This window comes from Balaenoptera acutorostrata, chromosome 5, assembly GCF_949987535.1.
Source record: "Balaenoptera acutorostrata chromosome 5, mBalAcu1.1, whole genome shotgun sequence".
NCBI classification, from domain to species: domain Eukaryota; kingdom Metazoa; phylum Chordata; class Mammalia; order Artiodactyla; family Balaenopteridae; genus Balaenoptera; species Balaenoptera acutorostrata.
The window spans coordinates 96,052,983-96,067,408 of record NC_080068.1 but is presented as its reverse complement, the minus strand read 5'-3'; the positions used below and the strand labels follow the sequence as shown (position 1 = coordinate 96,067,408).

At 39.9% G+C, this 14,426-nt stretch overlaps 1 protein-coding gene across 4 annotated transcripts in view; it reads right to left on the bottom strand.

The window, feature by feature from the left end:
• KCNIP4 (potassium voltage-gated channel interacting protein 4) overlaps positions 1–14,426 on the bottom strand; it is a 526,085-nt gene that overhangs the window by 67,712 nt on the left and 443,947 nt on the right. The gene's annotated exons all lie outside the window — the stretch shown is intronic.

Here is a 14,426-nt window from a genome sequence, read left to right as displayed (position 1 = left end):
TCCTCTTAGAAAGTATCCTGTGAAACCCCAACTTGCTCTTTGTTAAAGGAGTAGCAGTTATATATGCTGTTATGTATATATATATGCTGTTATACATGCAGTTATATACGCTGGATTAAAGGTCAGCTATACTCTGGGTCTATCAGACAGGTCCTCATCCAGAGTTAATAAGGGTGAACTAGTTAGCAGAGGATTTCAGATCACCGTTTGGAGCCACTGACTCCTGTCTCCACCTCTGCAGGCAAAACTTTTTTTCTGGAAACTCTATTCAACTTGGATTTTAAAATCAGCTGTCAATGGTTTATCTTCCATCAATGGTTTACTGCCCTGTGCTCTCTCACCCCCAGTAAAGTTGATGAGACCTTTAGGATCAGAGACTACTGTCATTTGTATTTCCAGGACTCAGCCCAGTGATGGAGTGAAGATGCATTTTTTACCCCACACCTTCTATACTCGGGACCCTCTGAGCTAAAACGACTTATGTCTTTAGTATCAGAGTCCTTCAGAGGTGGCAAACTCACATGTACTTCTTTAGTTGTCTGAGCTCTCCAGTGACCAGGGTATAATGGTCTATACCCTGCAAATCACTGGGACTTGGGAAACACTCTGAGCGATTTTGGCCAATGACTTTTGTTAATGAGAAGAAAACAAGAATTGATAAACATACATGTGACTTCCTGCCATTCAGCTGGTGAATTGTGAGGTTAGAGGGAGTTAGGGTTGGGATGGAGGAACACTTGGAGCCTACGTTTTTGTTGTTGTTTGACCTACTTAAATCCTTTCACACTGACTATAAAGTGCAAGGTTAACTGGAGGAACTTGCATTCTGGCACCTCTCTGCCTAGATTTGGACTTGGGCTTCCTCTTCCTCTTCCTCTCTCTCTCTCTTTCTCTCTGTCTCTCTCTTCACTCCTGAAATGAATTTATAAATTCTCAACAACCTGGTTACGTATTTTCTACCTTTCCTGGCCATCAGCTGTATTATCACGATGATAATACAATTATCAATCCTGGAAGTCATAGGGTGCAGTATCCACTTTCCTATTATCAGGAAAGTTTGGGTAATAAACTAACTGTCTTGCAATTTCATATGAAATTTTCCTTCAAATGACATTTTCAACACGAAACTTTACAAATTTGTGGTTGCTCCTTGGAGGTGGCAAGCAGCTGCAGCGCATCTCAGGATGAGATGCTCGTGGACACACTGTTTATTCTACACTTCCTGCTCCATGGCAGGTTGAAACCCAGCCCTCGTTCCAAAATGAGATATCCAGAGGGTCCTGCCTGCTGGCGTGCTGACAAGCATGCTGTTTAGGGTGGGTACTCAGAAGCAAAGTCGGAGAAATCTGATTTTTTCAGCAGCGCTGCTCTGGAGGTGAACTTTGAGAACTCGGCATGACTCACTCAGACCAAGGTGAATACTCTGATGTGTGCAACCAGCTGCAGCCCTCAAGCATATTCGCCTCTCTTTGGCAACCGGGGACAACCTGCTGCTCTCTAGCTCCCAGCATGGACGGTTCATCACTTGAAACAGTTTTCCCCATTGTTGTCATCCCTGGAGAACAAAGACTGCAAAAGCAAACCATTGTTCGAGCTGAAATTCATTTTGTGGAGAAAATGAGATGCTTGGACCAGTCTCTTTGTCCTTTATTTTATCGTCCCCTCTGGCATCCGTTTATGGATCTAATTTGATTTCTATTTTCATTTTGCGGCTTTTCTCTATGACCTCAGGTCAGAGACAATATCAAAAGCAATGTGTTTTGGTGGGCTTATTTATCTGAGTCAGTGAAAGAAGAGAGAGGGAACAAAAATGGAAGGGTTGGGGAGAGAGAGAGAGAGGGACCAACTGAGACTAAAGCTACATCTGTATGAAAGGGAAAAATGACTACAGTTGGATCTGGAATGCTGACCATCTTCCCAACTAACCCTGACGCTGTTTACAATGTAACAATCCACTTAAATTTTCAACATGGCTACAGGTGTCACAGTCCATCAATATTTTATCCCATCTACATGGTCACCAAGATGAATGGCAAGGGGAGGGAGAATGGGGAGATAACCAGCAGCAAGAATGAACACAATAGATTGTCTTTTGCCATTGAAATAGCAAAATGCTATGTTTTTGAGATAACAAATTGTTTTCACAAATATTCTGGATTTGCCTTTTGTAAAGGCAAATTTCATAAAAATTTCATAAAGCTTTCAAATTTCATAAAACTTTCAAAATTTCATAAAACTTTCAAATCAAATTTTGACTAGAACCTTGGCATGCTTTCATTAAGTGCAGCTGTGTGCTTGTGAAATCCCATAGCGTTTGGTGCTTCCAGGGATGTGGGAAATCAGCAATGTTGGCCCTGGGGCATCAGTAGAGATGGTCGATGCGCAGGAAGTGAGTGAAGGAAATGAACTTAACACAAGTGGGGAGTACACCAAGTGGCCACCTGTGGCTGGGGTCACCACTGATGCCACCAAACAGCTCGGGAGGAGGGAACCTTCCCCTAAGTTACAGAAGAAGAGTAAACCACAGGCTGTAAGTTCTTTTCAAGAATTAGGCACTCAAACTCTATCATTTCCAAAAGATCCAAATGGACAAACAAATGATCTAGTGAATTTTGTTCGAAGATAGTCAAAGCAATGAGACAGAATTCTCCTTCAGGTGAATAAAATTGTTGATAGGGAAAATTTTTAATAAGCTTATTGATCTAGTGATCTTGGTTCAATTTTCCACTCCGGAGACTTTCCCATCCCCATAAAAAAATTTAAATGGATATTATAAATACTTAGAAAAATGGGGGTATTCATACTTAATTGAACCAGTTTTGCTTATTAAGTATGATGTAAGGCCATGGCTTCAGACTTCAGTATGTATTTAGGATTGCGTTGGATGTATGTTAAAAATAACGTGCCCAGTCTAGGCCAATCCTAATGATTTGGATTAAGTTGGTCTTGGGTGTGGCCTCTTTCACTAAAGTGAAAAAGGAATCATCTGCTAAGAGGGATGGAGGCACGACTGGGATTTGGGTTTGGGATATGTGGAAAAATACCTGCAGCTACCATAGCGGATACTGAGAACGGTAGCTAATGAAATGAACCAAAGAAAGGTAGCAAAAACAGCACAGCCACAATGAAGGGAAACTGGGTGTAGCCAGAATGGCTTTGCAGCATTTCCAACTTCCCCATGAAGGGGCAAAAGAAGAGAAGTCTGTACTGAGGATGAGTTCAAGGTGGGTCCTGGAACACCGCATCAGCCCAAAGGCAGAGGGACGGGGTGTCTATAGCGAAGCAAGGGCAGCGTGGAAATGTTCCATGAAGGGGTCAGATCAGCTTTAGACAGTGCTGGGTCACCTCATATAACATATTTGGGCTTCAGTTTCATCATCACTAAAATGGAAACAGAAATAGCCCTTAGCTCTTAGGTTTTTGTGAGGACAAAATGAGACAACACATGTAACTGATTTTACATTGTATCTAATATATCTTAAGTACCCAATAAATATGCGGTGGTGACTAGACTCTAAGCTCCTGTCAAAGCAGGAAGGGGAGCACCAACAGCCCCCATACATAAGAAATAATGTCAGATAATGACTTCTGAGTGCACTAGACATACTTTTTAATCAGCAAGCTGTATAAAAATTCCACTCACCATGCATATTAGTAAGTTTCTCCAAAGTTGAATTAAGGAAAACGGAAAACATTTCTGGCATAAAACAGCCTGCATATCTTAACAAGACAAATTCCATATAAGCTGGCTGCTGTAGCACCTACTGATTATTCGCCAACGATTTTTCTTTAGCCAACATGTGATCTTCATTTAGCTGGGCCAGCGAGCTGCCGTAGGTGTGGTCACTCATCTTGCCACTGGGCTGGGTGGAAAGGCAAACACAGAGGAGCGAGCTTGCCAAGGAACCGGCTCTCTGTGCAGCTGTGGGGTTAAGTCTAGGAAACTGCAGATTTCTTGCAGCTTAAATTTCTCTAATTCTTTTCTCTAAAACCTCCGCCACCTCGTGTGTTCCCGGGATGGGATCCACAACATCAGCATCACCTGAGAATTTGCTGAAAATGCAGACTTTCAGGCTCCATCACAGGAGAACAGAAGCAGAATCTGTGCTTTAATGAGATTGTCATGATGAGTGAAGTAAGTCAGAGAAAGACAAATATCATATGATATTGCTTATATGTGGAATCTAAAAAAATATGGTACAAATGAACCTCTTTACAAAACGGAAATAGAGTCACAGATGTAGAAAACAAACTTACGGTTACCGGGGGGAAAGGGGGGGAGGGATAAATTGGGACTGACATATACACACTATTATATATAAAATAGATAACTAATAAGAACCTACTGTGTAGCACAGGGAACTCTACTCAATACTCTGCAATGACCTATATGGGAAAAGAATCTAAAAAAGGAGTGGGTATATATATATATATATATAACTGATTCACTTTGCTGTACAGCAGAAACTAACACAACATTGTAAATCAACTATACTCCAATAAAATTTTTTTAAAAAGAGATTAATAAATAGAAAAAAAAATAATAAGACCTCCGCATGATTTGTGCACACACACATCAGTGTCCGAGAGACACTGATCTTAAGGACTTGTCTGAAGCCGCCTCAGGTGATGGGCAAAGAATTAGCTTCCCCCAAAGGCCCTTTCACGTCCTTGCTGTCGTTTCATGATGTTGGATGTGGGTGCTCAAGTGAGGCCCAGTTTCACAAAGGCCCTCACTGTTGTGCCACATGGAGGCCAGCCCTGAGTCACCAGTGAGCACTGCTTTGGACCACTTTGATCAGAGAGCAACAAAACTCAAGGAAATGGTATGATCTTGGGTGCCACGCAGGCTTGGGTTTATCGCAGGCTCTGCCTCCTATTAGTTATTTGACCTGGAACAAATGAATCCAATTCTGGGATTGTGCCTCCCCCCGCCCAATTCACAGACAAGAGCCTCTGAAGCCCTGCTTGTAACCGTTAACTCTTTCCTGCTGGCTGGCACTGACTGAAACAGAGGAGGACGCTCGGGGGCAGTTGGGGAGGGCACCTAAAAGAAGACTGGCCAGTTAGCTTTGCTCCCTGGAACATCTGGATGGGAAATTAGAGACACCAGTTGTCTGTCTCGTTGTTTGAGCAAAGAGGAGTCGTAGGAACATCTGGGGAGATTATTTCTCAGCTGCAGGCTCAGCGATGAAGAAAAAACAAAGACAGTATGGCTCTAGAAATATGAACCTTAATTCCTGATAGTTTTTCAATTTTGGATCCCAATCTCTACTGAAATTCACTTGTACTTTCCCCTTTTGAGTTCCTTGAAATACTGTTTATTTACCCAGTAATCAATCTCTCCCTCTCACGTTCTCTCGCTCTCCCTCTCTTTCTCTCTCTCCCGACTCTAACAAATTTTCTTAAATTCCCAAAGTCCAGACCAAACAATAAATTTAAAATAAATGGCCATATTATTATTATTAGCTCTACTATTAGATTATCAGCATCATGATTATTATTGGAATACCTCCTACACCAGATCGTTTCATTCAGATGTAGTAGCTGATAATTAATCCTCAAAACTATAAGAAAACCAATCATCTGAATACGGGGGAGAATATCACTGATGGATTGATGTTCGAAGAATTAACTAAAAAACTAATGATACCGACCATTACTGAGCATGATGGTAGCTGCCTTTCAAGAGCACTTTTATACATTAACAACTGTACCAGGGAGAGATGGGGTTGTCTCAGCCTTCAGGACTGTAATGTGTCAAATTATTTCTCAGGTTTCACAGGAGCACTAACTGAAGCCAGAAAGGTAAACTCAGTGACCTAGGTAACAAAACTAGCAAGTTATAAAATGAATACTTGTAGGTCCCACTTGCTACCATGGTGCTTATATAACGTAGCCTAGGTTCAAGTCTGCAGAACCTTATCTCAGCTGGCAGCCAACCCCAGAAACTAATCTGAATCCCTTCTTGAGATACTGACTTCTTTTTTTTTTTTATTGGGGTATAGGTGTTCTACAATGTTGTGTTAGTTTCTACTGTCCAGAGAAATGAAGTAGAGTTCCCTGTGTTGAGATACTGACTTCTTGAAAACCTCAAACTATCTTCATCAAAAGATTGACCATTGAATGTATAAAGTATTCGACATTGTCCAGTGGAAGATGTTTATTATTATCAACGTTAATGATAAAAAATAATAACTCACATTTGGATGGCAAGGTTTACCAAGACGCTTTTCAGAATACAACATTGTGTTAGGTATCATTTTCTATGTTTTAGTATTAAGAAGTGAGACATTTTGAGAGGTGAAATAACTTTCCCAAGGTTTCCAGCTCACCTTCTAAAATCACACTATTGTGACAAATACGGATAGTTCTGCTCAGTGAATGCATTCAGGAATGCCCTTAGAAGTCACTGAGTAGAAGGCAGAGCCTTTCTCAAGATGCTGTTCAATTGAAATTTCACATGTTCCTTTCCTAGAAGGAGGGAAGGTGATTTCAGGAGAAACTGCCTCTTATTCAGAGTTGCGACTGGCAAAAAGTGGAGGGCACCAGGGACACTTCTCAACAAAGCAAGCTCTGTAAGAAGCAGATCCAGGGCCAGACGGTTCTAGTTACCATGGAACAATAAATCAAATATCCTCATCCCTGGCAGGATGCTTTGCTGCCAAGCATAATCCAGCGTCATCATTATTTTCTAGTGTATTGATCTGAGGAAATGTTTCTGAAGGAGACTAGTCCTTAGATGAAGAGTTGAAGACCCTTTAGCAGTTCTCTTATCTTGAGGACTAAATAACTCAGTAATTTTGTCCCCAAGGAAGGGCAGATTTTTATTTTGAAAATAGTTTTATCTATTTGAAAGTTCTAAGCAAAACTGAAAGGACTGTGGAGGTTGCATAAACCATTTGGATTTTTCACAGGTTGGCGTAGACCCACCAATAGGGACTCTAGAATGAATTGCATATTTTCTTATGAAAGGGTCAGTTCAGATACTGTTAGTCTTTCTCTGTTTCTTTGAGAAATTGAATTTGTGTTGGCCTGGGGGACTTACTCATTGGATTGTCTAAGTAATTCTATACAGAAACAAAAGATCATGCTCTGATGTTCAGGCCAGTTTAATAGAGAGTAGTAATTTAGAGGCATTCAACATAGTTTTAATGGAGAAGGAAACAAGTCAATATTTTATTCATTCTGAATATGAACTGACACCATTATGTCAGGAAATCCTTTTGCTGAGAAAATAATGTCATGGAGGTTCAACCAATCACTAGAAGAGGAAGAAGGGTTCATAAGAGACTGTGTGGTTTACATGCATTGATAGTAAATTCTGAGCCAACGTTGAGCCTGTGGAATTAGCCCAAGCCTTCCCTTTGTAAAAAGAGGCTTTTACCTCAAGCCAGGTTTCTAAGGAGATTTCAAATTCTGCCTTTAGGCAAAATTCCTAGCCCTTATTATGAACATAAACCCCATAATACTGTGGCTATAATACCCTCTTTAGCTGCTAATCGATGTCTCCTCACCATGAGTCCCACACTTGACATAAGCCCAACTCCATGCTGCTCCCATCCTGCCATGTCTGGTTACCTATCCTTCCAATGGCTGCAATGCCCCTTCCCTGTCTAGAAAATGCTCTGTGGTCTTTCAAGTCCTGATTCAAATATAACCTTTCCTAGATCCCCTTTTCACTCTTCTCACCTGGGCTGGCAAGCTTAATTATTCTCACTTCATTCTACCTTTACTATTGTCATATTGTGGTTTATCTTGGTAGCTCATTTTACCATTTTTCTCTCCCCCTTGAGTACAAGCTCTTTTAGGACGTCCTTTGACCTGTCTGGCCAGGGTCTAATATACACAAAATGCTGGAATAAACATAAACTTGAATGATGCAATTACTGTGCATTTTAAAATCTAAGACCAAATTATTATATATGCTATATAATCAGATGTTGCTTTGGAAAGTTATTCTTTTCCATTCAGTGGCTCCTTTGAGGGTTGGTGGCAGGTTATGGGGAGAATTAAAGGAACAGATGAGTTAAAATGGTCATAAACTCAATCATTGGAATTGTGCAAAAACAACAAAACAAGACAGAAGTTACTCTTTAGATCCATGTACATGCATTCATGTTGAGTTGATATTCACAGGATTAACTGAAAATGAGTGCTACCTATCGCTGTTGAGCACCACGGATTTGACAGAAGTTATGTGGCTTCCACTGTACAAGATACTTTATGAGTGTAATTTCTAATGATTGCAATGCTGCATGAGACATTTCTTGCCCAGTTTGAGAGATGGGGAATCTGAGGTTCAGAGGTGTTCAAATGATATTTCAAATGTCAAATAACTAAATAAATGGTGAAACTAAAAGGGGAGTCCTTCACAAAAATAGCCTATATCTTAATCATTTCAGGCTGCTGTAACAAAATACCACAGACCAGGTGGCTTAAACAACTGAATTTATTTCTTACAGTTTTGGAGGCTGGGAATCCTAGATCAAGGTGCCAGTAGATCCAGTGTCTGGTGAGAACCTGCTTCCTATTTATTGGCTGTCTTGTTGTATCCTCACATATTAGAAAGCAGAGAGAGGAGGCAAGCTTTCTCATGTCTCTTTTTATAAGGGCACTAATCTCATTCCTGATTGCTCCACTCTCATGACCTAATTAACTCCCAAAGGCCCCACCTCCTAATTTCATTACATTGGGGGCTAGGATTTCAGCATATGAATTTTAGGGGATACAGGCATTCAATAACAGAAGGCCAGGGTGGTGGGGTAATTGTGGTAGTATCAATCCCAGTACTTGTAACCAGATATGAAAGTCTCTGAGACAAAGGTAGCACAGGCTATTTTAGTATACACATATGATGACACTTCTCTCCAAGTTACTAGGAGAAATGCAATTCTCTTCAGAAGCAGCTGACTCTAGCCCTTGGTGTGGCTTGTCAGTGGATTGACTCGGCTCTCATAACTGTGCCATCCCGTGGAGGCACAATTCTTTTTTTTTTTTTATTATAAGAAAGTTTTTTAAAAAAAATATTTATTTTACTTATTTGGTTGCACTGGGTCTTAGTTGAGGCAGGTGGGCTCCTTAGTTGCAGCTCACCAGCTCCTTAGTTGTGGCACATAGGCTCCTTAGTTGTGGCATGTGAACTTCTTAGTTGCGGCATGCATGTGAGATCTAGTCCCTGACTGGGGATCGAACCCGGACCTCCTGCATTGGTAGCACGGAGTCTTAACCACTGCGGCGTGAAGGCAAAATTCTTGGAGGCTGAAATTCTCTTGACATAAGTAGCTGTCTAGTGAGAGCATAGCTTCTCCAAGTACTAAGCGCTGATTTTCAAATGTCCCAAGTGCAGAGTCTGAGCAGAACATCTATAGCACCACAGTGATGGAACTTGTTGCTGCATCCACCAGGAAGAACTCTACTTGTGTTTCTGTCAATTATAACATTAACCCAATAGGCTTGAGGCCAGTCAGGAAATTAAATTCAATGTACAATAGGTATGAAGTAGGATCATTGTCCTTATTCAAATTAAGATTCAGAATTAAAGAAAAATATGCATGATACTTTCATGAACACGATGATGTTAAATGACCCAGAATAATCATAGGAAGACTGTCTAATATTTTGGGATATTTACCATGTGTCAGGTACCTGGCTAATCATTATGTATATATTATCTCATTTAATCTTCACAATTTATAATATATGTAGGTGCTGTCATTATCTCATTTTACAGTTGAGAAAACAAAGTTACACTGTTAATAACTGACAGAGCCAACACTCAAACCACACTACAGTGATCTATGTATTACTTTAAATTCACTGAGGACTGAAGACTCAAAGATGAAGGGACACAGCATTGCCCTCACAGTATGGTAAAGAAATGGGCACATAAAGCACCTACACAATGTAACCACACCATAAGCGAGGTACACAGGATGGTCTGGGAGGTGGGGGAGGACAGAGGAGGCTTCACAGACATCTGAGAGTCAGAGTAATAAATGGAGTGCCTGAGTTCAAACAATCGAATTACAACTTGGCAAGAGAACATATCACATGCTCTGGAAAGGTTGGGTGTCTAGTTCCATAGGACTAGAACTTAAAATATGAGGCAGAGAGTGGCAGGGAATGAGGGTGGAAATACAGGAAAATGTCAAATCCTGAAGGACTTCAAAAGTCATGCAAAGGAATTTAAATTTTATCTACATAAAAGAAAAGAGAGTGATTAAAGAATTTAAGCAGAATTAGCATCAGTAGATATGCTGTTTATAAAAATCACTGACAAAAACATGGTGGATGGATTGCTGATAGTGAGACTAGAAATAAGGAAGTTAGTTAAGACATTGCAATAGTCAAACCCTTGAAATTGAGTAGGAGGGGTGGAAATGGAAAGCAGATAACAAATTTGAGAGCATAGAAAACAGAGAGAGTGGTTAAGAGCATGTATTATGGGTTAACTGCTTAAACTTGAATCTAGCTCTGCTGCTCTCTGACTGCGTGTTCTTAGGTAACTCTATTATCTCTGTGCTTGAGTTTCCTCATCTGTAAAATTGAGATAATAATGGTATGTAGTTCATAGTGTTGTTGTGTATATTAATATACGATGCTTTGTATTTAATATGACACATTATTGTTGAACATTATTGTACGGTTAATGTAAAGTGCTTGAAACATTGCCTAGCACAAAGAAAGGGTTATGCAAGAGACATCTGGAAACTGCAAACAATCTATATATACTTTTTCCTAATCTTCGCAATGGACAAAATTTGTTATTTTTCCTGTTGTAAAATTGTATCCTAAAGCAAATTTAATTTGCTTAAAATGAAATTCAGACTGAGAAAGCACAAAAATCAGCCTGGTTTAGAATCGCACATTTGTATAGAAAGTGAAATGTGATACTTCAATAGTTTAATATTTGTGGCCCTTTCGAGGTCTTGTAGTTGCATGGTGTAATGACTTTGGAGGTAGATTTTTCCAGAATAGGTAGAATTGTCATGTATTACTGGCTTTCATAATTGCTGTTTTTCTTCTTGTTACTACTCAATGTGCATTTAAAAGATATATAACCACAGACAATCCAGTTCTCAAGAATTACTGATACGTAGTTAAATATATCATTACCCTTAATTTGGTTAGATCCTATATTTGAAATCACTGACTTCTGAATTCCATGTGCTCTGAGGATTTTAATTTGTTTTAAAGCAAAATATAACAACATGAACTAAAGAGTATTTTCCTTCTAACTCTATGTTGGACTCAGACTTTCTATCTCGTCTCATTCCTCAGGGTAAACTTCAGGAGCAGGCAGAATGCCATGGCTCAAGAACTTGAGAAATTTGGTCTCACTGACAGAAAATAGAGTCAGTAAAGAATTAATTTCAGTAATGAATTGCCTGGTTGGTTTTCTGTTTTACTTGAAAGATCTGGTGTTGGGATGGAGACGAAAGTCTGAGTAGAAGATAGAGGCATGGACGCTGATTAGAACATTTTTGACCATTTCATAAGACAGGTGATGTAGGCTTGAGCTGTGGCATGAAGGACTGGGCTGAAGAGGAGGGGATAAATCTGAGGAAACAAAATCTGACAGAACTTGATGGCTGATTGGATATGGGTCACTAAGGAAAAGAAAGGATCAAGGATGATCCCAGATTTCTAGGCTGAGTAATTGGGTAGAAAATCAAGGACCCTAAAAGACAGAAAATGCAAGAGAAAAATGCAGTTTCAGGGTATGAAAAATGGCATGTTTAGTTTGTACATATTGAATTCAGAGGGCCTATGCCAGAGTTAGGCAGATGTGACAAGTAGATAATTGGGCAGCTTGAGTGAGATGTGGGCTGGTGAGACTGATTTGAGATTTATTGGCATAGATGGTAGATGGTTCCATGAACATGGATGTGCTCCTCTTAGCAGAATGAAAATTAAAAAGAACAATTGGTCAAGAACAAAATTCCAAGGAAAAGCAATAGATGTGTGTAGGAAAAAGAAACCCTTGAAGATGAAAGAATTCTGGATTAGAGAGACAGAAAGAACACAAGAGAAACCAAGAAAGTAGAAAATATTTTCAAGGAGGAGATATCTATTCTATGATGTGACACGTCCAATATGGTAAATATTGAAAAGCTTCCATTGTATTTTTAAAATAGCAGGCTATTTAAAAAAATTTATTCAGGGCAGTTTCAGGGAGACATTAGGGATAGAAACCATATTGTAGAGTGTTGAGAAACTAATCCTAGGTAATGATGTGAAGATAGGGAGAGTAAATCCTACTTCCAAAGCTTCTGATGAGGAGAGGAAAAGAGTAATATCATGGTAGAGCACACTTTGGAAAACTCTGCCCCATGGTGGGAGATACATTGGGACCAGGAAAGCTGTTTGCCTATGAGGAAGGAGTTGATAGGTGGCAGTTTCAGACTCAAAAGAGAAAGTGATGACTGCAGGAAAATGTCTTGGAATGAAGAACACTTTAGGGTCCAGGTACATGAATTAACTTTGAGTAGAAAGAAAATTCTTTCCTATTAAAGCCTGGAGGAAAGGAGCAAAAGAAATAATGGATATTACTGTGTGATTGTAGTAGAGAGGTAGAAAACTGTGAGTTTTAACACTAGACGGTGTCAGTGTACTGAAGTAGGAATCAAAATCTAAAAGTGAACAGGAGAGATGTTTAATAGGGGGGCTGAAGAGAAGTGGGAAGTTTTGATAGAGCCTGCGGTAGATGATCTCCATTGATGGCCACCATCAATTTCTCCTCTCCCTGTGAGCAAATGCTACTCCGCATGTCAAGAGGTAGAATTTATTTCCCATTTCTTTGAATTTGGGCAGACCTTGTGACTTGCTTTGGTCAGCAGGATACAACAGATATGATTTTATACCAATTCCTGGCGAAGGTTTACAAGCACTGGTAGATTTCTGTTTCTTCTCTCTTGGAAACCAGCTACTGTGTTCAACTGTTCTGAAATCAGCATATTGTGAGAGAACTCAAACGAGCTGTATTACTTTGTTAGGTCTGCAATAATAAAATACCAGCTGGGTGACTGAAGAAACAGAAATTTATTTTCTTACAATTCTGGCAGCTAGAAGTCCAGGTTCAAGGTGTTGGCAGGGTGGTTTCCTCTGAAGCTTCTATCCTTGACTTGCAGGTAGCTGCCCTCTTGCTGCCTCTTCACGGGGTTGTTTTTCTGTGTACGTGCACCCCTGATGTCTCTTCCTCTTCTTATAAGGGCACCAGTCATATTGGATTAGGGCTCCATCCTAATGTCCTCATTTAACTTAATCACCTCTTTTATAAGGACCTTATCTCTGAATATGGTCACATTCTGAGATACTGGGGGGTTGGAATTTCAACATATGAATTTTTCTGGGGGGACACAATTCAGCACATAACACTAGCCAAGCACAGAGATCGTGGGAGAGAGAGAGATTCTCAACTAGTCCGCATTGTTCCAACCTTCCCTGCTGAGGAATCAATTTGCGAGTGAAGAATCTTTCTAAGAGATTCTAGCTTCCCAGACACTGCATACACCAAAGAACTTCCTGCCGGAGCCCTGTCTGGTTTGAAGAATGATGAGAATCCAAAGTCTGAATCTAGAGCACTCTCTCTATGCTTCCTTGTTGTTTAACCACTAAATTTCAGGGAAGTTTGTTATGCAGCAATAGCCAACTGAAACAAATACTGAAGCTAACAGGAGTTGACTAAGAAGTCATAGGACTGGTGGACAATGTGAAGATCTATCAGTCGTTATTCAGAGCTTTGTATTTTCACAAATAGATTCATCCTTAACATGAGGCCATTGCTGCATATAGAGTAAAGCTGTGCCAACTCTGGTACCAATTTCATGCTGCAGGCATGCCTTTTTGTTTGGAATTCACACACAAACCCCCCACATCAACATCTCTTAATAGAACTAGATTTCACATGTGAAATAATTAAAAAGAAAAAACCCACCCAAACCTAGCTTCTGAGACTGTGCTACTTCATATTAGAGTAATAAAATAACCTGCTAACATCACTGGCTTCCGATACAGTTGTGATATGTAACATACAAGCAGATCCCACTGAGGATATTTATCTTTCTTTGGATTTACCTTAAATAATTTGTGGAATGGAGAGAATAGTAAACTGCAATTTCCTCCTGCCTAATAACATTCTGTACATCCTTTGAAAAGGTCACAAATCTGAAACTTTAAAATATATAGAAAGTCAAAGGATGCCAGTTTAAGTAATTCCTTGAGAAGATCCATATTATTGTAGGGGATTAACATTCAGTGATGTACGTTGGCCCAATATTAAATAAAATCAGGATCGTCTTCATCAACAGGTAGAAGACTTGAAATTGTCCAGTTTACCCATTTCTCTGCATCCTAATTGAAACTCCAGTAAATGTATTCCCAAAGCTGAATCACCAGTCCCCTTTTACTCCTTTTGTTTTCTA